At 38.0% G+C, this 27,312-nt stretch overlaps 1 long non-coding RNA gene across 2 annotated transcripts in view; it reads left to right on the forward strand.

The window, feature by feature from the left end:
- The window catches only part of LOC131973641 (uncharacterized), a 141,760-nt gene that overhangs the window by 65,493 nt on the left and 48,955 nt on the right, over nucleotides 1–27,312 (forward strand). For both annotated transcript variants that reach the window (XR_009394578.1, XR_009394577.1), the window contains exon 5: nucleotides 3,635–3,777. This is a non-coding gene — a long non-coding RNA (uncharacterized LOC131973641). The remainder of the gene's footprint in view (nucleotides 1–3,634; nucleotides 3,778–27,312) is intronic.

Raw genomic sequence — 27,312 nt, forward strand, 5'->3', positions numbered from 1 at the left:
CTTAAATCTCTGTAACAACAGCATTCTTTGCATTTGAAATATGTCTTATTCACTATATGCACTGCTCTAAATGGCTTCAGAGAAAAAAATATTCATTATGACATACAAACACAGCTTTATAAATGCATGTACTGCACTCAAATACATAAATTCTTTGCAGTGCCACTGTGTTAGTTTCGTGGAACATGATTTTATTGGAGAACAGTTGCTCTGTTCAACAGCCATTTTATTTTTGGTATCTAAAGGTACCCTAAGGACTTTTAACCACTAATGGCACTATAGAGGAATGTTGAGATTATAGTCAACCTGTTTTTTTTCATATCTCATGCTCTGCTAGCAAGCGCACAAACATGTGGGCGACAGGACACGCATTCCCGCCGACTATAACCTATAATCCACGGCTTCTGGTTTCATGCTATTCCACTGACCAATAGTTGTTGGCGGTAATGAGACAAAAAAAGGACAATTGTCCAATATCAGGAAAGCAGCTGAATGTAAACAATGCATGAGAAAGGAAACACTCTATGCATATTTGTTTTGCCTTAAGGATGCACACAACGCTTTATTTTGAATAGATGTACAGATTGTTGACACAAGTGTTTACATGAATCTGCATAGAGTACCTTTTAATGTTTGTCATCTCAGGCTTCTCTGCCCAATAACATGGCTGTATACTTGTGTAAGAGCAGGATCTCTGTTTCCTTGAATCAGTCATCATCTTTTTTGAGTGTCAACGCTGACAATCAACAGCAATAAACATTATTATAAAAGTGATATATCACATGATAGAAAACCCGTTCTCAATTGAGTTGGTGCTCAGTGTAGCGCCTTCAGGGGCTAATTGGATTGGTGTTTAGCAAGACCTGCAGATGAGGCAAAGATTACCTTCATGCATAAAATTGTCTTTGTTTTTCTCTCTTGTCTCGTCTCTCCCTTTTCTTCCTTGGTTGCATTTCCCACTACCTCCCCCATCTGCACAGGCCATCGAAGGAGTCATGTAAGCATACCTTTGTCCCTGCATGGGAGGAAGAAGAAATGATCTGGTATTAAATTTCAATAACACGTTTTCCCAGGTCCTCCAGAGTACAAGCAATCAAGGGTTAAATTGGATCTGTAACGTATGCTCGGTGACCCACAAATCGCTTACCCATCAAACAGACTCATTACGAGCCGGCAAGCAGATGAGTGTTTGTGAGCCTTGCCTCTGAGCGGTGGGGATTGTGTGTATTACCGCTAACACGGCTGAGGTATTTAAATTTTGATTTTTTCGTAATGGGTTTTGACATGTTTCATTTCCTCTGGGGGAAGCGCTCGAGACCTCAGAAAGTAAATGTTGCTAAAAAGTCATCAAGGCAGAATATTAAAATGCCATCAAATAAGAATTTCACTAATGCGATGGGGCTTGGGCTTCAGGTACGCAGGGCCGGGGTCAGAAGGGCTTGGTTCTGGGAGAAACACTATTTGTTCCCCTTGGCTGCCTTCTTTCCCTCTTAAATAAATTATTAAACTACTTCAACCCCCTTCTCCTCCTCCTCCTCCTCCCTCTCCTTCTTCTGTGCCCGTCCACCTCTTGTGCCTCTCACAGTTTAGCCCTTGCTTTTGAAATGAGAGGCCAGCAAGAGGAGGAACTGGTAGAGCACTAAAATAGCACACCTTTGGTTAAAATGAGATTAGCCAAACATATCGACATTTTTTCTTATAATATAAGAAAAAAAAAAAAAATTCTTATAATATCGCCATGCATTTACAAACGGCAATTACTCTAAAATGTTATGGTATTGTATTTTTTACAAATCTGGAAATGGAGATCAATGGACATGAGTTTCCACACTACAAGCTCTCTGTTTTGACTTTTATCGCCAAGGTTTAAACCGTTGCATCGCTGGTAGTTTTGTATTCCATGGGTACTCCTTTTGAGGCCATTACCAAGCTGACAACCCACCAGCTGTCACTAATTGCCCACTAATGGGGTTTGGTGGTCTGATGGTTTGTCTGTGAGGGGCGTTCCAATTCTACACTGGAGGTCCTTCTGGCTTGCCAAATCAAAGGGGACACATTTAAAAAAGCATGTCATGTTATTCTGTTATATTACCTCTAACTGCACCTCTACAATAACGACTAATTTACAGGGCAATATTTTTAGAGACAAAGATTTCTTGCGTGTGTAATTAATCACAGATTATTTAATATTCACCTGACATTACCTTGTATTGTTTAAAAAAATGGCAAAGATTGCTTTGTTGGTGGCAACAGCCATTATCATGCATGATATTTTCCATTCCTTGTCATTGAAATCTTTGCAGGAGACAAGAAGGGCTCGTGTCTGCCCTCTGCGTCAGCCAGCCCGCTAATAGATGTGAGAAGGTCATCTGGCATTAGTGGCAGAAGTACGTTAGCATTTGTGCTGAGCGTCTCTTGCCAGACTGTGTGCATGTTTGAAGGCGCTTGGACAAGCAGGCCCTTTCATGGTGATGAATGGCTTTTTTCAAGCGTTCTGCTCCCTAGTTATGAGAAGGGTGACCTGGTCATTGGACGACTTTATGAAGCTATAAAAAATGTATGTCAGTCTGCAGTCTCTAATGCCATCCCTAAACGGGGGAAGGGGGCAGGGGTAGCTGAAATGGTAAAAAGGCCATTTACCGTCACTCTAAATAGCTCTCTGACTGCCCTTCTCCACTTATCTGACAATGTCCTTGTCGTCAAGACAATTTTTTATTCTCTTTTTTATTTTTCCACTTTGAATCAAGGGTAGACATGCCAGTATTTCCACCCAGTATTTTACACCTCAATACAGTCTACAGACTTGAAATTAGTGTGTTACTAATACAGCCATCTCAGGTAAAATAATGTCATTGTGTGGAGTTTAAATTACAATATGCCTGCTTGATTAAAGCGTGATCTATTAATGTATTAAACAATGTACCATAACAATATTGTGTAATGCTGCATAATTGCACCTAAGTATGTATAATACTGCATTACCAGTAATCCATATACACCTTGGTAGATCATTGTTGAAAGACTAGTGATCTGGGCTCTATGATCATGGATCCATGATTTTTCTTCTCATCCACATGTGACATGGCTGGATGCCATTAATCACAAATGTCTCCTTTTTTAATAAATATGCAAATTTGTATTAGCCAAATGGTGTTACAGCTATTGTGTCATTAATAAATAATGAGCTTCTTTGTTGGATATCTAAGGTATTTAGATACAAATTCTCCATACCAGCAAACAGTGATGTGTTTCTGACTCACTATTACTGTGATATTTTACATTAAAGGGCTGTGCTGTATACATGTTAGGTTGTAGGATGTTGTTTGGAAGCTATTAATTCTTTGTGGATGCATTATACCCAAAAACAATATATGTAGTTATGTTTAGTTTATCATGCAGACAAAAGAAAATTCAACTTGTTAACTAGAGACAACTACATAAAGTAAAGATAATTTGAAACCAGTTGAGTGGAAATCATGATGTGTTCTTAGGAAAAGTTTGGCTATTGTGACCATGATATACTGTCTGGTGAATGGCATATTTTCAATAAGATACATTCCGTTAATTATAAAAAAGGTGTAAACACCAGGAAAGCTGAATATGCAGCTGATGAATTTTACTTTTCTTTTTACAGATGGATTGTTTGCTGCTTACTTCAATTATGCATCTGATGGAATTCCAGACATCGTTTCACTACATGTGACATTTTCCCTCAGTCTTCAATGCCGCACTCATCTTTCTCAAGGACCACGACGCTGTCTTTGACATGCTATCACAGTAAGTCAGGTTAACATTGTCATAGGTAAGCATTTTTACAAAAAAAGTTTCAAAATGTCACATCAGCTTGGAAAACATCTAGTGAGGCTTTACAATAATCTTCATCTATAATCATCTTGCAAATTAAATAAAATTTGTGTCTTTTAAGCTTTGTGACAGAGTTAGCTAAGGACAGACTATGTTATAGGAACAGTATTGAAATGCCTGTAAACAACTGCAAGCAAATTAATGAAATTAATTAATAAACTAAATATAATTTGACATTTTAGGTTTACTGGCTACATGGACCTGATAATAGTATTTTGCACACAATTGATGTGAATATAATTTATTTTGCCTTTCATACATACACAAGCTAGCAACTTTTATAATATTAGCACAGATAAGTACAAAATAACAATTGGGGTTTAAGTCATTTTCCTGAAATTTCAAATTTTGTCATAAACAAAAAAAGTGTTGCACCTGTTGAGTATTAATATTATAAAACACTTAAGTAGGCCCTCTGGTATCTAAGATATACAAGAATTCCCAGGAAGATTAGAAATAAAGGAATTTTTCCATTATCACACTAGAGAGGCAAAAGTGAGATGTGGGGGGCTGAACTGCCTGACTCTGTCTCTTGGTGAGCAATCAATCATGGGCCTCTCTGCAGTCTCTTTGATCTGAAAACAGCTGTAATCTGTGGTCATTGTTGCTAGAGTAGATTGTTTGCCAAACTATTACCATAACTGTCAGCCCAAATCAGAGAAATAATCTCATGGCTCTGGACAGATGCGGTTCCTCTGCATTATTGATATGGTCATCTGAGAGAGAGGGGGAATTATAAAACATAGTTCTATTTACAAAGGGAGATTGGCTTGGTCCTTGAGAGTGAGTGAGTGGGACAGGCACCTCTAGAAAGTGAGATATAGCCAAGTTCAGGAGGAAAAAACAAATTTCCTGGCTCTTTTAGGGTCAACTCACCCCATGGGTCTACTTCCTCTGTGAAAATGAGTCACCAGAATACACAATGGACTGATTTCTCAGAAGTGCCTCCACATGCACCTGTATAAGGACATTAAAATATGTATATATTTTCTTCTTTTTTTATAGGACTGCATGACCTTTGTGACAAAGCAAGGCATGTATTTACTCAAGTATTCATAGTTTACCATACATGTTTACCTACATTTGGCTTCTGTATGCAGCCATTTTTGTCTTACTTAAATGAAATTCAGGAGTGTGACAAAGGAGGAAAAAAAACAGCCTTTAGCGCAACATTGAATGTTTCCATTAGAGCACATTGTTGTGCCTTGTGGAAAGGTTGTGAACCTGAGCAACCAATGCATGTTTATTTAGCAGCCCTGCCAACTCGGTGAGACTGGCTAAGTTTCAGTCAGTTAGTGAGGCCAATGAAAAAAATCCCACATCTTGAAATTACAATGCCTTAACAGTGTAAGTAGAAGGATGTGTGAGGTTGTTTGTGTCAGCGGTCGACAAAAAAACGACAAAACATGCCCTTAGGTGGGCCGGCAGAAAGAAAGAAAGTAAAACTGTTTCACTTTATGAGTTTTATATTGTAAACATTATTTTCCACTGTTTAGTTAGAGGCCATTGACACGTATTTAACCTAATTTAACTTGTCTAAATATAAGAGACATACGAAGAACAGAGGAAATGGGGAAGGTGAAACAATAATATGCTTGTAGTGACTTTATTGCAATCAGGATTTTTCCTACTGAAGCCAAAATTACAAAATCATCAGTGTACCATTTGCCAGACTTTCCTTTGTGAAAACATGTGGCCCTTGTTGGCAAAGGGCAAAATTTGGCAGGATCCGGAGAAACCGATTACAAGTACTGGCATATGGAAGAACAAATAGTTCCTCATTCAGTGCATCAGGTCTGTGCCATCTTCATGGACTAAAAAAGAGACATGATGGATGTGTAGAAGTGCTCACTGGGCCGAGGCCAGGCACTGCTGATGTGCAGCACAAGAGTATAGCATGACCCTTCTCTCTGCAGTGAATGTCCTTTTAACGAAATAATTATCACTTTACATGTGTTTGCTTGCTTTGCCTTTAAATATTCATGATATATATATATAATTTCACATTGAGAATTAAAGTAATTTGAAAATTTGCGTTTGCCTTTTTAACGGATTGTTAGCTATTGCATTAAATCTTTAAAAAAGTGTTATTTATGCTGCCTTCAGTCATGCCCGTTGTTGTGTTCACAGTGCAACTACCCCAGATAGAGGTGTCACAAACAGGTCAACTACTAGTTATCTCCTCCAAAGAGGCAATGTTTTTGTTTTGGTTTGCTTTTTTTTAAAACATGCATTATGGCAAAACTAGCAGCCCAATTTCAAACCTTGGTGGGAGGAAGCATTGGCCAAGTAAAAACCCATTATATTTTGAAGCAGATCCAAATCACAGGGCATATGCACAAATTATTTGTCACTTCTGTTAACATTGTGAGATAGGGCCTGTTGTTACTGGTCTTTGAGTCTTGAGTGTTTCCAGGGGGGTGTTCCATCAATGTGGCTAAACAAACCGCTGCTTCATTGAAAAAGCCTGGTTAGAATTAACAGCAACTTTCACTTGAGGCTAAAGCCGTTCCACTAACGCAGCTCAGCCACGTCTAGTCAACGCTAACTCAACTCAGACTAGACAAGCCGGCAGTGTGTGCGAGCGTGGAGTACATAAGCACCCCGTAATTATCGATCATGGAACAGCCGGGAGCAGCCAATACGATTTCGCAAACAGTGGTGAAAAGCAGCGCTGAAGGAGCTTTATGAAGAATATCAACTGACAGGTCACAAAACGAGGTGGAAAAACAGCGCTGCTTTTTCCTTGGCGGCCGAGCACCCTGCCCTATAATAATTATTCTGTTACATATCAACAAGATAAATTTGAACAGCCAAAAAAGTACTTGCCCGCAAGTAAAAACGTAATAATGTTTGGGCTGTATCTTCATTCCTCAGATTATGTATAACCATGCACCTTGCTTCAGGACACAGTTGGAACAGCAAGCAATGATGAAATTGAAAAATTAAATAATAATTGGCAACTACATAATCAGCTACTCTTTGACACGTTTTCTTTCACAGGATGTCAGCTATAAAATGTAATAAATCAAATTGGAGATATAGAAACTAGAGTATGATGTAAGTATACATTTTACCACATCAGCAGCAGGAGGTCATGTTTTAGACTGGATTTAATGTGTTTTTTTTGTCTTAACAGCTATAACAAAATGATTGAATAAAGAACTACTACAAAACTTTTGCACACTTTTCTTAAATGATACATGTTTAGCTTTCAAATAAAAGAGTTCACTCCAAAACTGAAATAGGTGTGTAAATTCATGCCTCGTCACATTGTGAGAAAAAAAGGTTAAAACCAGACTGTAACATATAAAAAAATCTAAGTCTAAACTTCCCGCACGGACATGGCAACAGTGACGCGCACACGTCAGAAACGTGACGGAACTGTATTTTGGGATTTTGTTTTCGCCCGTCAGAAATAAATTGACACACAGCTAAAGTTAGCTCGTCAGTTAGTCTGCTCCGGAGCAGGTTAGTTTGGCGATATAAGTTACCATGGTTACTGAGCGGCGAGTCACATAAGCCACTTTGGTTGAACACATCTCTCACTTAAATTAGCGAGAGTTATCAGAATAAGCCAGGCTTTTCCTTAATCTACGTTGATGGAACACCCCTCTGCACATTTATGTAAGCATGGTGCAACAACCATCCTTGGTGTTTAATTATTCCTATTTGAATACCATTGACCATTATTGTCAAATAGTTTTCGATATCTAGGTAGGGCTGGGCGATATGGACCAAAAGTCATATCCCGATATATTTAGGCTGAATATCGATATACGATATATATCCCAATATTTTCATCGCAAAGTGAGAGCAAATCTTAAGTCAAAGTCAAATATGACATGTCACAAGTAGTTTTATTGGAACCGTTTATTTAAGTGAACATAGATATTGTATAACAACAAGAGTACCTCTTTTTTTTTTTTTTTTGAATCAAAGCTTCATGAAGTGCACATTTAAATAAAAAAATATCTTAAATAAAAATAGCCTATAAAATTAAATAGGCCAATCTTTTTCTGAAATAAATATATTTATATGACAAAAAAATAACGAACATTACAAAAGAACTAAATATGACAAACCCTAGTAAAGGCAGCATTTATATATATATATATATAAATACGAAAAAATGCGATATGGTCTAATTCCATTTCACATCTAAAAATATATCGATATATTTTTCATATCGATTTATCGCCCGGCTCTATATCTAGGTATAGACGGCTATTACACGTCAAGGTAAAGACGTCTAGCTATCAATCAGCTAGCTTTACAATGTGTATTAGATTAGATAATTAAATATTATTAATAAAGTTTTTCTGCGTAGATTTAGGAAATTGCTGCCATGTTTTGTAGGGAGGCTATTTTGCCAAACCTGGTCAGTAGTAAACACATGATAATACATCCAGAGATAGTAAAGTAAATGGTATGGGTCACAGCTAGCCAGGCCTTTTTTAACCCATTAAAGCCGGGAAAGCGGAAACGTCGTTTTGTAGTATTTGTATAAGCTCTCAAATACTTTTTGAATTTAATTTCTATCTGCTACAGAGGCTGAAAAAGCTATTATTTAGTAGGAAGCGTTGACACTTCTGTTGAATTTCCAGAAAAACTTCAGGTTTTAGGGGGTTATTTTAAAATCGCCCAGAGGTTTTACAGTAATTTACAGGCATTTTAGGCCTAAATGGGTTAAAGGAAACTGGATGCTGCATAGTAAAATTGTTTTAATTATCCTAATTGATGTTGACATTTCTTCATGGCTGTACTTACATACACCAGTCATTGACAGAGGTAGTGTGAACTCCTTCAATCCATAATTTACACCTGTTAGTTGACTCCCCCGTCATTTGTGAGTATACTCGGGCTTAAAGGTTAACAAAAGAGAAACAGGGCAAGCTCTGCTGCCGCTACAACAGATCAATGTCAAGTAAATAACCTTTTCTACCTTATTTCCTGACATGTATAGATCTGTCTCTCCTTCCCCCGTCTGCCTTCTGCACTCTGTTCCTTCACATTCCACCTCACTCTCCCCGTCATGTCTTTTCCACCCTGTCTTATTTTAAGGCTTGTAATATGATGTTGACAGTGAAAAAAAGCATTTTTGTTTAATCTTTTCTTGTGTCAATAGAACACAAAGAATAGGGCGTTTATACAGATTTTTTTGTATGGCCTTGCTTTGAGTTTTCTTGAAGAGTACTATAAGAAGATAACTGTCTTTGTTGTCTTGTATTTTGAATGGTTAATAAGAGACACATTTCAAGCCATGTTTATAAATCAAACAAAATTGCCAAACAAATAGTTAATTGATTGGACATTATCAACTGAATTATGCTTTTGCTTTTGGGACAAAACAAGCCATTTAAAGACGGGACCTTGGGTTCTCAGAGCTTAGATAGGATTTTTAATTTTGTATTATTTTGTGATCCGTCTAAAAAAACAAACAATAAAAAAAACAATAATGAAAATAATTACTGGCTGGCGCTCTAATACTCATTGGTTGAGATTCATGCAGATGTCTCCCTTTTCTGACTGCAAAGCTAATGAAAGTGGGAGTCTTTGTACTGGAGCACCAAGCGCTCCATTGGCACCATCATTGCCATTATTAGGACCCCATTCTTATTTGTGCAAGCAGCAGCTGAGTCAGGGTTAGTGTGTGGTTAAGGGATTAACAAGACTAAAAGTATAAAACCTTTCCAGCAGCTTGCGATGTTCATTACACCTTGCAACACAAAAGCGTTCCACTAAGCAAACAGCGTTCCTAAAGCTCTACCATTGTATGATTGTCCTGATGGTGGCAAAAGAGAAAAGGCTATGGGGTCATTAAAATGAAATGGGCTTGTCCTCTTGGGAGCATATATGTGCTCAGAAAAAGTGTTGTTCTTGCCCGGGTATTTTGATCTCACAGTGCACCAGAATGCTTTATTCACTTGTTACAAATGTAACTTTCTGGCCTGAGGGTGATTTAATAGAAAAATCCAGAAATTGAAAAAAATCATAATAATAATTAAGATCCATCCTGCTGGGTTCACAAACATCCAAAGTAGAATAATTTATTGACAAAAATATGGTAAATATGAGACAAATACCAGCCAAATGTGATTTATGGTTACATTTTTTGGTAACGCTTTATAATAAGGTCCTTAATTACCATTAATTAACAAGTAATAAGGCATTGTTCTCGCTTTAGATCCGGTAGTTGCAAAAAGCGTAGTTAAGTTATAGTTAACTTATAATATATGATCAATAAAGTATATTTTAATAGCAATAAGCAAACAAAATAAGATTAATAAAGGCATGGCAAAGACATAATGGGTGGGTCATGGGTGTTTGTAATGCCATTATTAACACTTATATAAGCTTATAAACACACAATAATGTTAATAAGCATCTTGTAAGGACTTACAAGGGCCTTATTACTTGTTAATTAATGGTTATTACAAGGACCTTAATATAAAGCGTTACCCATTTTTTTTTTACCATAATACAACTTTTATCTTGTGTTTTCTTAAATAATACATCATTAATATCATAAAAAGTAGACATGACTTCTTACCATTTACTGATCTCTTAGACAGAGAAGTGGTTTGTTTTGGCTTGTTTTGGATACAGGCTTTTTCTTTCTCTGTTTTAAATATATAAATCTAATAGCTTGAAATCCTCACTACCGCCTGTCTGCGGGTTAATCCTCTGTGGCATTCTGTCCTGATATGAACTTGTAAACACAGTTGTGTACATCTGTGCCCCATTGATTTTTACAAGCAAAAACAAGGGACAGAGAAAGTAGTGAGAGGGAGGTTGAACAGCAGTATGCATGTTCATGCCCTTGTGCTACAAAAGCTAAGAATTTCCCAATGGGAGCTAAAACACACAGCTCCCATCAACATCGACATCTATGAATGATTTTGTTGTCCAGATGATCATTGTGGAATCGCTCAGTCCAGTTATAGCTTTGCAGGCAATCATCCTGTTAATTCTATATATTCTGTAGGAATTAAAGCAAGATATGGATTCAGTCTTTTGAGATGTGAAAGGTCGAGTAAAGCAGAGCACCTGCCTGTGTCACACAAGGCTTAGGGCATTACTGGTGTTGAGTTGTGTGAGTTACCTCGGCAATGCTATATGATCTATGTGATATAATATGTCACGAAGACCACCAATGTCGCCATTCTTTACAGTGAAACACAAGTTGTCATGAGCTGTTAATAGCGCAGTATTTTAAGGTCGGTGGAAACTTTGTTTTTCCGTGGTGGTCACGATCTGATGAGAACATGTCTGAATGTGACTCAAGTAGTGTTTCAGGATCCTTTTTGTCACCATATGGTGTTATTTCATATAAAAAAAACTTGGACTACTTATTCACAAGGACTTGGTTTATAAATGTGTAGTATTGTTGTTATTATGTGTTGTTTTGTTTTAAACTATTCTTCCTTGATCCAAATTTATTTCTTAATGGGAAAATACACATGAGCTCAAATGCAACAGTAATTTTCTTTATTCTTGTTACTTAATAATAAAAAAAACTTCCTTTGCAGTAGCCATTTTTTCTTGTCTTGTCTCCTGGGTTTCCTTAGAAACAAGTTGTCTCTTTCATGTGAGTGTGGGCAGAATGACCACTAAAGTAAAAATCAATAAGCACTTAATTTATATAGACTCACTGAATCAGCAAATGCAGCACTGAAAACGCTGTATTTGCATGTAAAGCCACAGGATTTTGGTGATATGCTCAAATATGATTAATCAGTCAGAGAATTTGTCACACATGTCAACTCTGAGGTGGAAAAATACATGGCAAACAAACATTGTCTTACTGCAGTATTTACCACTGGACATCTGCTTATAAAGGAAGTAAAGGAAAGTAGGAAAGTTACACACTGTGGTTTGCAACATGGCTACATCTAACAATATATCATATTTTAAGTAACTTTAAACATTGCAAGTTACAAAGAAAAGTGCTTCTAATGGTGGCCTTCATAATATTACTAACCATGGCACAAAGTTTCTGAAAAAGCGAACCTTATTGTGTTTTAGTAATCGGTGCTCCATTTTGTAGTGGGTTTTGCACTTGGTGAAGTACTGCTGTTGTTCACGAGTTTCAGCTGAAGAACCTTTCCGCTAAGTGAAACCAGGCCCTCGGGTTTAAAAAAAAAAAAAAAAAAGACAGAAAAAGAAAAAGAAGTTCTCTGTGGTCCAAGGTCAGTGACCTGCTCTGTAGCTGTCTCTATTCCACCTCAGGGCACCTGCTAATGTCAGCCCTCTTTTAGATTCCCCAAATCGTGGCTTGCCACTGGTTATTTTCAGCCGCAATAAGTGATCCCAGTGACCCCAGAGGTCTGACACACTGCTTTTTTTTTAGCTAGAAGTCAAATGCCATAGCATTGCCTCCGGATCAAAGCCTTCAAAGTCAAACTCTACTTAGGCATCCATTGAAATAAGAGCTCCAAGCCCAGTTAAGTGTGCAGAGCCAGACCAAGCTCATAGCTTGACTTTCACTCACAGTACAGCCAAGTGGTGGGCCAACATGCGCACATATGCAACCACAAACACATCACAAAGAAACATATTTTTTTCTTTTAATTTTTTTAACCACTCAGCCTATAGCCTTAATAACCAGCTATGGCAGACTATAGCAGAAGTCTGCCACTGGTATGAAAGCCAGTGAATACAGAAACTGTTCGCCGTGGGGTCAGTCGGTTTGATTCCAGTTACATGCTTTTAACCGTGCTGACATAGTACAAAACCTGTTTTTTACAGTTTTGAAAATATGACACGGTTGTTTATAAATTATTGAAGGGAGACGGGGGATAGATATTGTACTCTGTTCCTTCCATTCTCTCACCTAATCCTGGTCGTGTCCACTTCCTTTTCCTGTTCCCGACATTGCTGTACAACCCCTCCCCCACCTGACAGGATGCGAAGTCTGGCCTCTCAGCAGATAATGTGACGCACACGTGTGTTAGCGGAAGACGAGGCCATGAGCCACAAAGGTCCCCTCTGGGTCCCGGATTATGATAACATCAGGAAGCGCAGAAAGGAAGAGGTGTCTGCAGGAAGTTGGCAGGCTTGTGAAGGCCTCAGAGAGAGTCACACTTATCTTTCTGAGAAGCCTGGGTGTCACCCCGATTAACATGATGTTCATGGTGAACGGGTGACACAGGCTTTTTTATTGGTCTTCATCACGGTGCTGCGTTTACAGAACATTGCTTAGCTACTGATTTTTTTTGGACTCTGTACATCAGTGCTGCGGTTTAGCCCCTGATCCGTGCAGTTACATTGTTGAGGGGTTTGTGTGAACTAAAACATGGCCATACTTTATAAATCACTGACAAAAAAATGGACTAAGTGAAGACAACAGAAAGTGAGCCTCCTTAAGTGTAGTGTAGAAGAAAAGGCTGTCCTTAAAAGCGTATTCCCAATGGAGACAGCTCAAAATAAATGTTAAGGTTGGAAAGTCCAGATGGTCTTTAAGAGCGTATTCCCCCGCCATAAGCACTCTTGATTTATGAGATTCTCTAATGGTATCTCTGTTCTGATCTGGCTTTCTTTCACCCTGCTCTCCTCTGAAGCTTTACACTCATCAGGTTCTCTCAGCTCTGTCGTTAATCCTGAAGTACAAAGGAAGGTATGGCTGTAGAAAATTAGGGATTTTTTCCTCCTCCCCTTTTCTTCTGTACTCAAACTCCCGCTGTCTGATGAATGATAAACTGATGAGCAGACTTAATCCAGGAGAACTGCCCCCTACCGCTTCACTTTACATTCCCCAAACAGATGTAGTCCGCGGTGAAAATTCGCCATGAAATTGGGAGCTGGTTGGTGAAGAATTCCTCACATGACACAGCACTGACTGAGCATGTACAATTTACCCCCATGCCTCCAAGTGACATTCCAAGTTTTTGTTATAGAGTGAGAGTGGGTGGGCTCTGAGAGCTCATATGTCTCACTGGATCATGTATTTTTTGTGTATTATTTCAAAGCATATATATACTCCAAACCACACTGTTAGTGACCCTCTTTGGGTAATGGTAGGGTAGTACAACACAATGTACTACAATGTAAACGCTCATAAACTTGGAGTAATATATATTTTTTTACCTCTTTCCATGAAATGATTGTGACAACGTGATTTATTACTGACAGATAAAGTGTATATCTTCTCAAAACTTTATGACTAAATTATTCCAACTTTATATATGTGTGTGTGTATATATACATTAAATATACACTAAAAACTGATGCTGCCTGAGACAACAGCCTCCTTGAAAGTTCTAATTTTCAGCTTTTGTTTTTGTTTTAGATCAACACTGCCTTATATGAATTACATTTATATGCTACTAATGTGCTTTAAATGCTGCCTATATTATGCATTTCTATCTAATGTCTATACATAATGCATTTCTATACATAATGTGTAAACATTGTTGTTTAATGTATATAGCACGTTGCATAGTGTCAATGCTGAATATTTCAGTAATATTTTCCATATTTAATTTGTTGCCCTCCAATCTCTACTCTTGCAACCAAACATTTGCTCACAGCAACTAAAGCATTCATCAGTTTCATAATTGTGCTTTGGCACTCACAACACTTGCTTATGTTTAGGGAAAGATAGTTGTTCAACACTTCAACACTAGATACATCATGTTTAGTTAGATTTAACCGGAACTACAAGCTACAAGCCTAGGATGCAAACTCTGGCCTCTGGTGTCAAAGTCCTGCCGTTGTACGCCCACTGCCAACCCTGACCATCTCTACAACCTGCTTGCTCTGCGAGAACATGACACAAGGTCGTAGATCCACATCCTGAGATATATGCTGTGTATAAACTTGCTTGTTTATGAGGTAGAACTAGTGCAAACTGGGTTAGAGGTGTCTAATGTTCAGATATATATATACAGTACAGGCCAAAAGTTTGAACACACACCTTCTCATTCAATGCGTTTTCTTTATTTTCATGACTATTTACATTGTAGATTCTCACTGAAGGCATCAAAACTATGAATGAACACATCTGGAATTATGTACTTAACAAAAAAAGTGTGAAATAACTGAAAACATGTCTTGTATTTTAGATTCCTCAAAGTAACCACCCCTTGCTTACTAGAATATAAGACATGTTTTCAGTTATTTCACACTTTTTTGTTAAGTACATAATTCCACATGTGTTCATTAATAGTTTTGATGAATTTACAATGTCAATAGTCATGAAAATAAAGGAAAGGAATAAAGGTGTGTCCAAACTTTTGGCCTGTACTGTATATATATATATATATATATATATATATATATACACATACACATACACATACACATACACATACATACATACACCGGTGTATATATATTGAGAAAGGGAGATAGAGAGACATGGTGTCTGATCCTGTGTCATTGTTATTTAGCAGGGAAAAAAACTGTTCGCACCTATCTTCAGGCCAGTGTATTCACAGTACAGAAACCTTCTAAGGCACAGCATCAGTTAGTGTTTCAGTCTTCCTGTGGTCTCAGCACCAGCATGGAACTTTAGCCCCTGGCTGTACAGATGACAGTTTATTATGATCTCTCTGACAGGGTGTGCACCCTGGGGGACTGGGAGCTCATACTCTCATGAACACACACACTCGTACTGACTATGCCATCCTTGCACCGGCTGCCATTCATGCATGCTTTTCTCTCTCCAATGTCCCTGTTCACTCTTCATATGATTCTTAAAAAGAAACAACCCTGCATCCTTTCGGCCCTTTGTCTCCCTCTTGATGCAATCTTTATAGACAAACAAAAACTTCAGACAGAAATAATTATGACATGACTTTATACGGCTGCATTTTTGACTCTCTTATTCTCTTTTTTCTTATTATGTCTTGGACTGTCTTATTGTGCAGCTTCTTGACTGCCTTTATCTGTTTCTTCCCAGTTTAACTTTTACTGTAAGACATGTTTTTGAAACCAATGAGACACGACTGTGAGTTAAGTCATTCCTTATCTGATAATATGACTAAGGCATTAACATGATGTATTTAAAATAGTTCCACTGTGCCTTTCTCTGACACATCTTTACCCAGAGTAGAGAAACCTTGTGCCCCAGCACAAAAAGTCGGTGGACTCACTGTGACCCGAAGTCAACGTAACAGCTCATAATAAAGGAGAAATAAAATGATTTAATTCCTGCCCTGTTATCATTATACAGCCATTCTCTATCAGCAGATGGGCGGCATAAATGTGGAGATGAATGTGTGACATCTGGTTTGATTTCCTAAAAAGAGTTTCTTCACAGTGAAATGCAATGATCAATCAAAAATATTACAACTTTATTTCATAGCATGAGATTTGCATTTTTTGTGTATTCTTTATTTTATATATATATAGAGGTTCTGGCTATGCTACAAGTCAGCATCAGTACTTCTTGCATTATCTGCCGGACAGGTGGTTTGTAAAGATATTGCTCAGGCACCAGTTTACTGTTCTTCTTTTTTTTTTTAAAGATTATTTTTTTGGCATTTTACATGCTTTATTGAAAGTGAGAGACAGATAGAAAGGGGGTGACAGAGGGCAGGACATGCGGCAAAGGGAGCTCAGGCCGGATTCGAACCCGGCTCCACCGCAGCGAGGACTGTAGCCTCTATACGTAACCCACTACGCTACGGACCACCCAGTTTACTGTTCTTCTGTAGTGAGTGCTCACATTGTGACAGGCATGATAAATCAGATCAGATGATAAGTTAACAAGTTAGTTAAAGGGGGCATAGTATGCTAATTTTCAGGTTCATACTTGTATGTTTTTACGAGAACATGTCTACATGCTTTAATGTTCCTAAAAAGTCCAGTCTGCTCTGATTGGAGGAGGTTCTCAGTCTTTTTTTTTAAGCAAAGGACCGCTTACACTATAGACGGTATTCGGAGGACCCCTCATGTTAGTCCCTTGGAATAATTAGACATTATTAAACTTTTTTTTTACACTATTTCTTAATTATTATGTAGCACACAAGAGTGTTGGATTAGAAAGATATTAGACATGTATTAAACACATTAGCAGATTCAAAGAGTTACAGATTGTCAGATTAGAGCTTGTCCCCTTTAGTATTTCTGACACTGGCACCCAGTGGTAATAATAAAAAAAAAGCAGGTAGCAATGCCCCTCTGTCCCTCTTTGTTGTTTGGCCAACAGCACCAAAGCTGTAAAGATAAGCTAGCAACAACCTGAGGCTACTGTAATATTTTCACAATTGTACAGCAACACACCTGATGTTTATTTAACACAAAAGGCTATTAACTTAAAGATGCTGATCTTCGGTTCTCTTCACATTCATGTCAAAATGACTATACTGCATAAAAAGAAACAGTGGGAGCCTTGAAAAACCTTGAAATGGTGTTCGACCACCATTGACTCATACTGCTCACATACTTACATATTTAAATGGCAGTACTAATGCCATAAAACTTGTATGCACCCCATGTTCAGTATTTCTGGCATATTAAGTACATCCGTATTGCCCATAATCTCCTAAAGCACAATTTATTGCATTAGATGGAATTATTTTACTGGACAATATCTCCAGCATAGTCTGTACTGTCCTGCATGCTGACAATACTGTCACACTGTGTTACTCATGGAAATATCTCTTTGTAGTGCTAGATTATTTTTGTAGTAAACAATGGAAAGGACATGTTGTCTCTTGTGTATGATAGTGCTGAGAAGTTGGCTTTTTTCAATCACTAAACTTAGAAAACAGTGGTGGCATTACAAACAACATCTGTTGATAGAAGTGGTGACCAATTAGATTTCTATTGCAAAAATATGATAACATAATAATGTTATGATATAAATTACCCTACCTAACATGATTTTTTTTGGTATATATGTAGTATGTGCTTTGTACTGTTGTGCAGCCATTTACAAAATACCAATGCTGTTTTGCTTATTTTAGGAAGGCTAAGTAAAGCTAACTGTAATTGGATGTTATTCTAAAGACTTCCTTGGCTACTACATGTTGATTTGCACGTCTGCATCACATTATCTTGTTACATAAGACATAGAATTACTTCCACGTTTATCTCAAATCTGCCAAAAATTAGAGCATGGGAATGTGACACCTTTCACCCACCTAAAGAAATAAATTATACTTCTACGTCAAACAGCTGACATGTTTATTTGAATATATTTTGTGTATGTGCGGTGTATCTCAGCTCACAGATTTTAGAAAGAACAACTGAAGAGGTAAGAATAAACTACTCCTATACATTTAAGACCTACAGTATTGTGTACAGTGTTTTATTTTAATGGCGTGTCTGTGTAAAAGATAGAAAATCCGAAAAATGCTCTACCAGGCAGCTCTACTGCACAGGTGCACTGTATGAGACAAAGGACCCCATAACGGTGCTAAATTGTACTTTTATTTAGTGTGTAGATTCTAGTGCTCCATCACCTTTTGCTCTCCTCTCTCTCTAACATCCTTTGGGGTTTTGTTCACCTCTCATACTTTGCTGTCATTGTCTTGATGTTTTTGTCAGCTCGAGCCTGGAGGGCATCAGAACAGCACGTTTGTCCTGAGTCTCTCAGTTCTGGGCTTTTCATTACAGACGGTATCCGACTTACTATTTCAGGCAGGGGCGACAAGGAGACTCGTATGGAGGCAGAAACGGCTGTAAAAGTCATGACTGGTAACCTTGTCCGCCCATGGTCATGGGTCACTTGGCAAGTGCATGCTGGAATTCGCCTCACTAGGAAACCCCTTTCCAAGACTAGTAGAGTGAGTGAGAGGAACTGGGCAGAGAGAGGCACACAGAGGTGAAAGGGAGAGACAAAGCAGACTGTGAAGTGTTACAAAGGAAACTGTCTGGAAGGCTTGTATGTTTCTAAGATTTTTATGTATTATGGATGTATGCTGACAGAACTACACCACTTGTATCTATACCACTTGTAATTTAAAATCTTTTTTAATTTCAAAATGTATAATATTGTTGGTTTGTATCATTAAATCTGACTGAAGTCTGTTAATTGATAGATCAACCGACAGAAAAATAGTGGTTTAGTTGTCATTTTTGAAGCTGTTTCCAGCTCATCAAATGTGAAGATTTGCAGCCTTTATTTGTCTTATGTGATGTTAAATTCAATATTTTAGACTGTTGATGACACAAAAACAAGGAAGTTGAAGATGCCACTTTGGGCTTTTGATTATCATTTTTCAAAACATTAAATCAATAGAAAATGAAATTAATTGTAAGTTGCAGCTCCTCGCTCTATCATTATTTTGCATGTACTGCTGTTTCAGTAAATGATGAATTTCTCTCTATGGTTTTTTTTTTTTTTTTGACAATTCTTGGAATTACACTAAGAAAGAGATTAATTTAGAGCATAAACAGTGTTGCTCAGTTACGTACATCTTGTCTCACCCTGTTTCACCATCACCTTAACCTACTGATCCTTCGCGTCTACGTCAATACAGCTATAAATTATAACACATATAACAGACAAGATACTGTAAAGTTATGTAACATCTTCAGCTCAAGCTGTGGCTTGAAGAAAGACAATGGCTTTTTGTATTTACTCTCATTTCCTTCCCTAATTGAGTCGCAGACTAAAGTGAAGCAATACAAAGGCTTTTTTGTTAGCTACGAGAAACACCTATCCAAACACATTGTGCAAGGGCATGCTGGAGCAATTAATAACCCTCTGAGGCCAGCCAGTTGTAGGCTTGTTCAAGTGTAGTCAATTTCAACCGGTGGGTCAACCCTGCCTGGAATGCCTAATAAATATTGAAATAATCATGACGATAATTACTGAGCTATTTTTGTTATTTTAGATTTCTGAACATATGCAGAAAATTCATCACGTTCACGTCTGGAAATGTTTCAGTATGGGATTGTGTGTGCATGTGTATATTATCATTTAATCTTTAAATTCTCAATAATTAGACATAAATAAATACAACACTGTGGATCCTGTATGGCCAACAATAGGCACCAAAAATTAGAAGCCTACATTACATTACATTAACCTTGTCACCACAAAATATAATGTTCCCAATTCCCTGGTGTCAACATCTAATGTAAGTGAGAGAAGAATCCCACTCAGTTATACAGTCCCATATGAGCATACTTAAAGACTTCTCCTCTGACATGCTGTTGAGATATGGCAGTCCTCTTGGCAGGTAGCTTGATTAAGCGCTGCAGTCCTGAATGTGTTATGAAATGATACAGCTTTCCCTTCTACAGAGATGATCTGTTGGTTCTGTAGGTGTTAGTTATTTCCCTATGTTTTCCACAGCTTCCACCCATTAACACGTAACACTTAGGAGATCGCTGGGTAAATGATCGACTCACATGACAGTTATGGGTCTCTGGCTGCAGATGACGGGGTGCTTTAAAGGCGCAGTAAATTATTTTGAAAGTAAAAGCAAAGCCGGGCGGGTGCAGGGAGTAAGCATGCCATTAACATTCTCTCTATTAGGATATACACACTACACATTTCATTTAGTTGACGTTTGTGTGGGCTTCCACAATTAAGGAAATATGAGGCTTTTCACCATGCATTGCAAACCTGTGCTCGTACACTGCAGGAGCTGTTTGAGGGCTGGAAAACAAGGTTTAAAATGGTTAATTGGAGCAGTGAGGGTTTTATTGAGGAGCTGTCTTTTGTTGCATGCTTTCCCAACCCTTTGACCCACAGGCATACACCTGGTATTGGGTCAGGTTACAGCCAGGCTCCAAGGCTTGCAGGTCAAGACCTAGTACTTCACAGACCTCTAATCCCTTGCATGGCAACATATTTGACTGAAGGGCTAGATCTACACACTCCCAGACTTCATACTTGAAAAAGTACAGCACTATCTCTTTTGCTTGCCTGTTCCCTTTTCCTGTCTTTTCTCCCACTCCCTCCACAAAGTGATGATTTAACACTTAGAGGATGTTGAAGGGGTTTTGTGGAGCATTAACCTGCTGTGATTTATGAGCTTACTGAATTATGAGGAGTACATTTTGTCTTTAAACGAGTTTGTGTATGTGTGAGCGTGTACAGTATGTGTGTGTGGGAAGGCGAGGAAAAGAAAGTGAGTCGCTCCATGTAGCTTTTTTTTTTCCCTTTTAGGAACCCCTGACAGAGATATAAATCTTAATTCCTCCAACATCAAGGTTTAACACTCAAGACTTAGAAATAAGCTCAAGAGACAATACTATGACATTTTGACTGTGATATCAAATGTTTTAATTGAGCAATCAAGTTGTTTTTTCAGAGAATACTCATTTTTTATTCAGTCAAGTGCAGGAATATGGTGCCGTCTGCCAGGAGAGGTGAGAGAAAGGCTACTGAGCCGGAGCATTATGTGAAAACGCACTCCTACCAAGTCAGTACTTTGACCTGAGGGTGCATACTAATTACACCACAGATTATTCTCCCAGGCAATGCAGTGATAAGCACACCAGGGGGAGCAGTTATACTGTTATTTTGATCCTGAAATCAGAGAAAAGAGGAGCTTGGAGTTCCCATCTTAGATGCTTTCACAAGCAATAGAAGAGATATTTCTTGCATGATTACATAAATAAGCACATTTCTACTGGAGACCTGCTTCACAGTCTGCCCAATTGCTCTGCCTCAAGTGGCCCCCGCTGCTCCTGTTTCAGAGGATTTCAGAGCGTAATCCTGCCTGACTCCTGAACAACATGCCCGTTCACACACTCTCCCAGCTCGCACTGTTATGAAATTGTGCTCTGTGTCTATGGCTACAAGCAAAACATGCTGGAAAGGGAAGTTTATTTTACTCTATTAATTCTGCTCCCTTGTACACAATAATTACTACCCTGCCATTTGAGGCTATTTCCACAACATATTTATCAGCAGTGGTCATTTTAGTATTTTTAACTCCACTTTTCAGCAATCTCAGTGAGCTGGTGTGCACTCTTGCAGCTTATGCAGTCACATTACTCAGCACGCCATGCTGCCTGTCAACTAAAAAAAAAAGAATCACAATGAGCTACTGTATGTTCGCCTCCCTGCATCAGCAATCTTTAACAATTTCAATAACACAAGTCAATGTGCTGAGCTGATGTGCGTTTACGTGTGACAAGACCAGCCACCGCGATGGCAACAACAATAACAAGACAAACCACAACATCAACAACAAAACCTTTAATACATTGTGACAAGCAGTTATGTAAATGGCTGGAGACACAACATCTTATTATACGTACTTTACTGTACATACACCACTTTACTGCACTAATATGTGATGACTTGATGTTTGTGTCTGTATTGAAATAAGCAGAGCACAGTGTATGTACGCAATTTAAAAGTAATTCATAATTTAATATAGTCTTCATTACAACAGCTTCATGTCTGCTCTTGTGACTAAAATAAGTGCCATGTTATTTCTAATAATTTCAACTTATTTGACCTAATGCTATGTTAACATTATATATGTGTGTGTGTGTGTGTGTGTGTGTATATATATATATATATATATATATATATATATATATATATATATATATATATATATATATATATGTCTGAAGTAACTTGTTAAATTTCCTTCCCTTTCTCGTCAAAAATACTCGTCCAGTAGAGAGGTGTGGGGGAAAAAGAAATATATAATGCAAAGGAAAGTTTGGATTTTCTGCACAGTCTAAGCACTAACTTTGTTAAAGGTGTTGGTCATAGACCTTCATCAGACAAAACAATATGAAATGACAACATTTTTATACTGGAGTATGCAATTAAAAATATCTGAGACAATTACATTTTGGTAAATGAATCACTTATTCTGCAGATCATTGTATAACCCTTTTGTGTATTTTGTACTCTATAGATCTTAAAATAAAATGTTGATCTTCATTTAAGATTGTTTTAATCAAATTGTTGATATACAGGAATTTAAATGTAGATTTCCAGAAATACACATTAAAAAGTACCAAGAGATAGCAAACTTTAAATGAGTGTGTGTGTGTGTGTGTGTGTGTGTGTGTGTGTGTGTGTGTGTGGTTTTTTTTGTGTGTGTGTGTGTTTGTGTGTGTGTTTTGTGTGTGTGTATACTGTAAAGAGGGGGTGGGGGGTCCTCTCTTTCTCTTTCTCTCTCTCTCTCTCTCTCCTCATTTTTCAGGATCAGGTAAATGGCTCTATTACCACACTTCTTTAAGTTGGTTATTGCTCCATATAACTGACATACGGCACAGCCTCCATTTTTGTCCCAGACAGTTATGGGGCTGCGGTGATCATGTGAGGAATTTCTCTGGTGCCCTTGGTTTTATAGGATGTGTGTCTTACATCTCTGATAAATACACCCATTTGAGCAAAGTAGCTGAGAATGCTAGCAGCCTGTGCTGTTTTTATCCCGTTCCTTTTAGCGAGCAATATAACAACCACTTAGAGATCTCAATACAAGTGTTTTAGGACATGACAACAAAACTACCAATCCTGCCTCTGACAGATGCTTTATCTGATTCAGTTATCAGGGAAAAGATATTTGTAACATAACTTTTAAGGCTGAAATGCTGAAAGGCTGTTACGAGCCAGAGACACTCTGCCCCCTTTTTAATAGTGATTGCTGAACTCTGACTCTCAGATTCCCTCTCCTCACCCCTGACTTCCTGTCTTAACGTGGCGGAGTCCTTCACTGCGAGTCTCATTGCCATTCCTCTGCTCTTGGCCTTTCTCTTCCTGCGGGAATTACCCTAAGTTGTGCTGCAGTGAAACAACTGTTTATTAAGTTTCCACTCTGTTAATTTTCCACTTTGTTGTGCTTCTCTAAACCTCAGACGCTCGGGCTTACCACGTCGGTTTCTCCCCCCCAACCCCCCCAACCCCAGACTCAATGACATGAAATACGTTATGGGTATTAAGAGGGTTTACAGTTGAAAGCTGTCTGCTGTAGTCCTGCATATGTTAATGTGATTATGAATACGTATTTTTAGAATAACCTTGTAACTGACCTGCTGGCTTCTGAAATGTAAATCAAGTTTATGCCTTGCACTTTGCTTTTTTATGCCTATGTATGTGTTGTTTTTTTCTGTTTCTTTTGCTGGCAGTTTGGTTGCTAGAAAAGTGTTGACTGCATGCAGCCGTATTTAAATAGAGGGGAATTTGAGTTTCTCAACTAGACGCAGCATATTTTACACACTGCATATAGGCCAAGATCAATGCATTAAATGTAATTTACATAAACATTGCTTATGTAACATTTAGCAATGAACAACATAGATCACTGTCTGCTGATAGCATCCTGCAGCGTCTGCAGACTGTGTGGTCCTAACACTGTGTTTCTACTGTATAAGAGCTTTTGATAAATTCTACCAAGACACATCGAGGTAAGATTTGACATATTGACTAATCTTAATTCAAAATATATTCCCATAAATTTATCTTTGATCAGAAGCATGATGTTCTTAACATAATTAACCAAACATTTTTTGAGATAAAAAGTGAAATATGTGTTTAAACTCTCTCCATTTTGTACAAAACAAAGATAAATACAGCAATTAAGTGAGAAGTGTAATATGAACCATACTTTTATTTTTTAAATGCTTTGCCAAATTAATTTTTGTTTAGGTTTCTTTTTAAGTTTATTGTTACCACACATGGAGGGTCCACACATACAAACATACCAAAAAGAAAAAAAAAACCTCTCTGATTTAAAAAAGCCTCTGAACATTTCTAAGGATGGAGGTGGGGCACAGAGCCATTTACACTTCTAATTTAAGGCTTCTTTATACCCAAATGTTAAATACTAATGATTGGCCCCCATTTTGAGCTCAACCCCCACTGGAGGCCTGTTCAGGATCTCCACTGAGGCATTTGTGTGTGTCTACCATGCTCCTTTCTTCTACTTTTAGCCACACAGGCTCAACTTCACAGGACAGTCGACAGCCCGTGGACAGCAGATGAAAAACTAAGGCAGCATATCCTGCGCCTGTTAAGTCCTCAACTAATTAGCAAAAATGGTGTCCTTTCTTTTCTTTTTAAGCATTTAGTCTCGGGGGGTGGCAGGGAGAGAATAAGACAGAGGAGGAGATGGAGAAGGGGGGGGGGGGGAGATAGTGAGTGAGGGAGAAAGGAGAGATGGGGTAATGCTGGACTGGAGCGAGGGAGTGACTGAGAGGGAGGAGAGGCATCTGAGCTCTCAGCTGGGCTGTTTTGAAAACACACTGTTGAAAGCCCTCAGTTAATTCATGGCTTTTGTTTTTAGACCTTTTGTGTTTGCCAGTTTGACCATATAACATCATACATCTGGTCTATAGATTTTTGGGGGCTTTCTCGCTCAGGGACCCAAAGAGTCCCCCTGGGCTCAAATTCGAGTGGTCGTGTAACATAAAAGCACCTCAAGTGTGGGCTGAGGGAGAGACGTAGAGAGCCAGAAATGGCGATAGATGGCTGGGATGCTTCTGGAACGGGAAGTGATAATGTGTACAAAATCATATTTACTCCTTCCTGCACTTGCTTGTGTTGTTGCACCAGGTGAGATATGGTTTATGACTGTTTTCTAAAGCTAAGCACCATTTAGTTAGAGTTTTAACTTTAACATATACTTCATACATTTTAGGAAATAATTAAATTGTCGATTAAAAGAAAGTATATTTAAGCAGTTTTTTTTTCTAGGTTTCATGTTCATGTTAACATTTTTTTGACTTTAGAACCCATAAAGCCAGTTTGTACAGATATATAGTATTTCTTCAGTGGATCTCTATTCATACACTATTTCAGTCTTTTCTTGCAAAAATAATGGCCCAAAATTAAATTAGTTTGTCCCAAAATAACATCTATAGTAAATGACTCTGGAAGGAAGTCTAAAACTCTACTGCTTTGCCTTTAAATATCTGTCTTTTTTAAAAAACTAATATTTGCCAGGTTGAAATTTTGGAAGTGCTTTCTTGAATGGCCTTTTGCTTGAATGAGGATGTTGCTTAATGTCGACAACATCTGTCTACTTAGCACCAAATATTTCTGTTAGCACAGAGATCACTGTTTGTGACTGTCAACAATTTAAATGTAATTAATACATTTCTATGGCCTTGTCAAGGATTGTGCTATAATATGCCATGTGATAATTCAGTTATTATCTACTTACTTATCATGTACTTTCCTCTCTGTATCCTATAAGACACAATAAATGTCTTCAGTTGTTTGATGAGGATGAAGGCACATTTTACCAAGAAAACTTTTAGACTTACAGAAATACAATCTTTCAGATACACCAGTATGAACAGATCATAGACAAGAAAGTGCACAAAGAGCAGCCACACGTGATGTTAAATGAGATGTGGTCTTTTCCTACCATTAACTGAGTCGTCCAGGTGCAGTGGCTTCCTGTAGTTTTGTCATTAAGGTGCCAGGCAGCTGCTAAGACTCCAGCACATGGGACTTTTTACTTTTGCGATTTTTTTACAGAGTAAACTAACAAGATATAATTTGTCAATTAGTGAGCTTAAGAGGTGATGGATAACGAATCTTGTCACCGACAGGCTAGGTATTTCATCTTTGTGCTAAGCTAAGCTAACACTGGCAAATGATGGTGCCAACTGGTGGCAATGAGTGATATTGATCTTATTGTCTGACTCTGGACAAGAAAGCCAATCAGGTAATGATTATTTCCTAAATTAAAAGAAAATCCTCATACTGGATTCATGAGGCGCCAAAGACAGGCCGTTTCTATACTGGGTATCCGGCACTGCTGCGGCAGAGTGATTTCAGCAGCATTTAAAATACAATTTGGTTATTAAAACATATGATTAATGACTTTAAATAGCTGTTATGCGCAGTATTTTTCAGACAATGTTTAAGCTTGTATATTAAATTGTGCTTAATTGTTACTGTTTTCTGAGTGTTTTTTTTTCCTTTAGATTAGTCGACTAGCCTAACTTTAAACTTCTGTCGGGGAAATTTGTTGTCTGAAAGTTTCTTACATAATCTGCACTATTTGATCAGTCAATGCAGTGTGCTACTGAAGCTGTCTGCTTTGGTACCCCGGCTGTGCCGCTCACTGATGTCTTAAGACATCTCCTTTATTATAGCTGCAGCTAATCTTGATGCATTTTGTGTTTTAGGAAAGTGGGAACATCATTTTATAACTACAGTTGTATGATAGCAGAGGTAGTATGATGATTAAAAAAAAGAAGCTGAACATGGTCAGTGCATCCATCAGTGTTTAATTCCATTGAACAGGAGACTGGCTGATGTGAAGCATCCATGTTTATTTGCTTTTTCAGGCACTTCCATATTATTTAGTGCCAAGTCTGATATATCAGAGCTTTCAGAAAAATCCAAGCTCCAGACATAATTATGACTTGGATGTTGACATGAGCGGTATTTACAAATAGGAAACCGGTAATTACAGCAACTCCCACATGACGTGAACATGGCATTAGAACAATGCTACAAAAGTTTGAGAGGAGGCAGGAAAACATAAATAATGAAGTCCATATTTTTTCGGAACATCAAGAACTTGCACTGATGTTTTCCATTATGTAACAGTA

This window comes from Centropristis striata, chromosome 6 (assembly GCF_030273125.1).
Source record: "Centropristis striata isolate RG_2023a ecotype Rhode Island chromosome 6, C.striata_1.0, whole genome shotgun sequence".
Lineage (NCBI taxonomy): Eukaryota > Metazoa > Chordata > Actinopteri > Perciformes > Serranidae > Centropristis > Centropristis striata.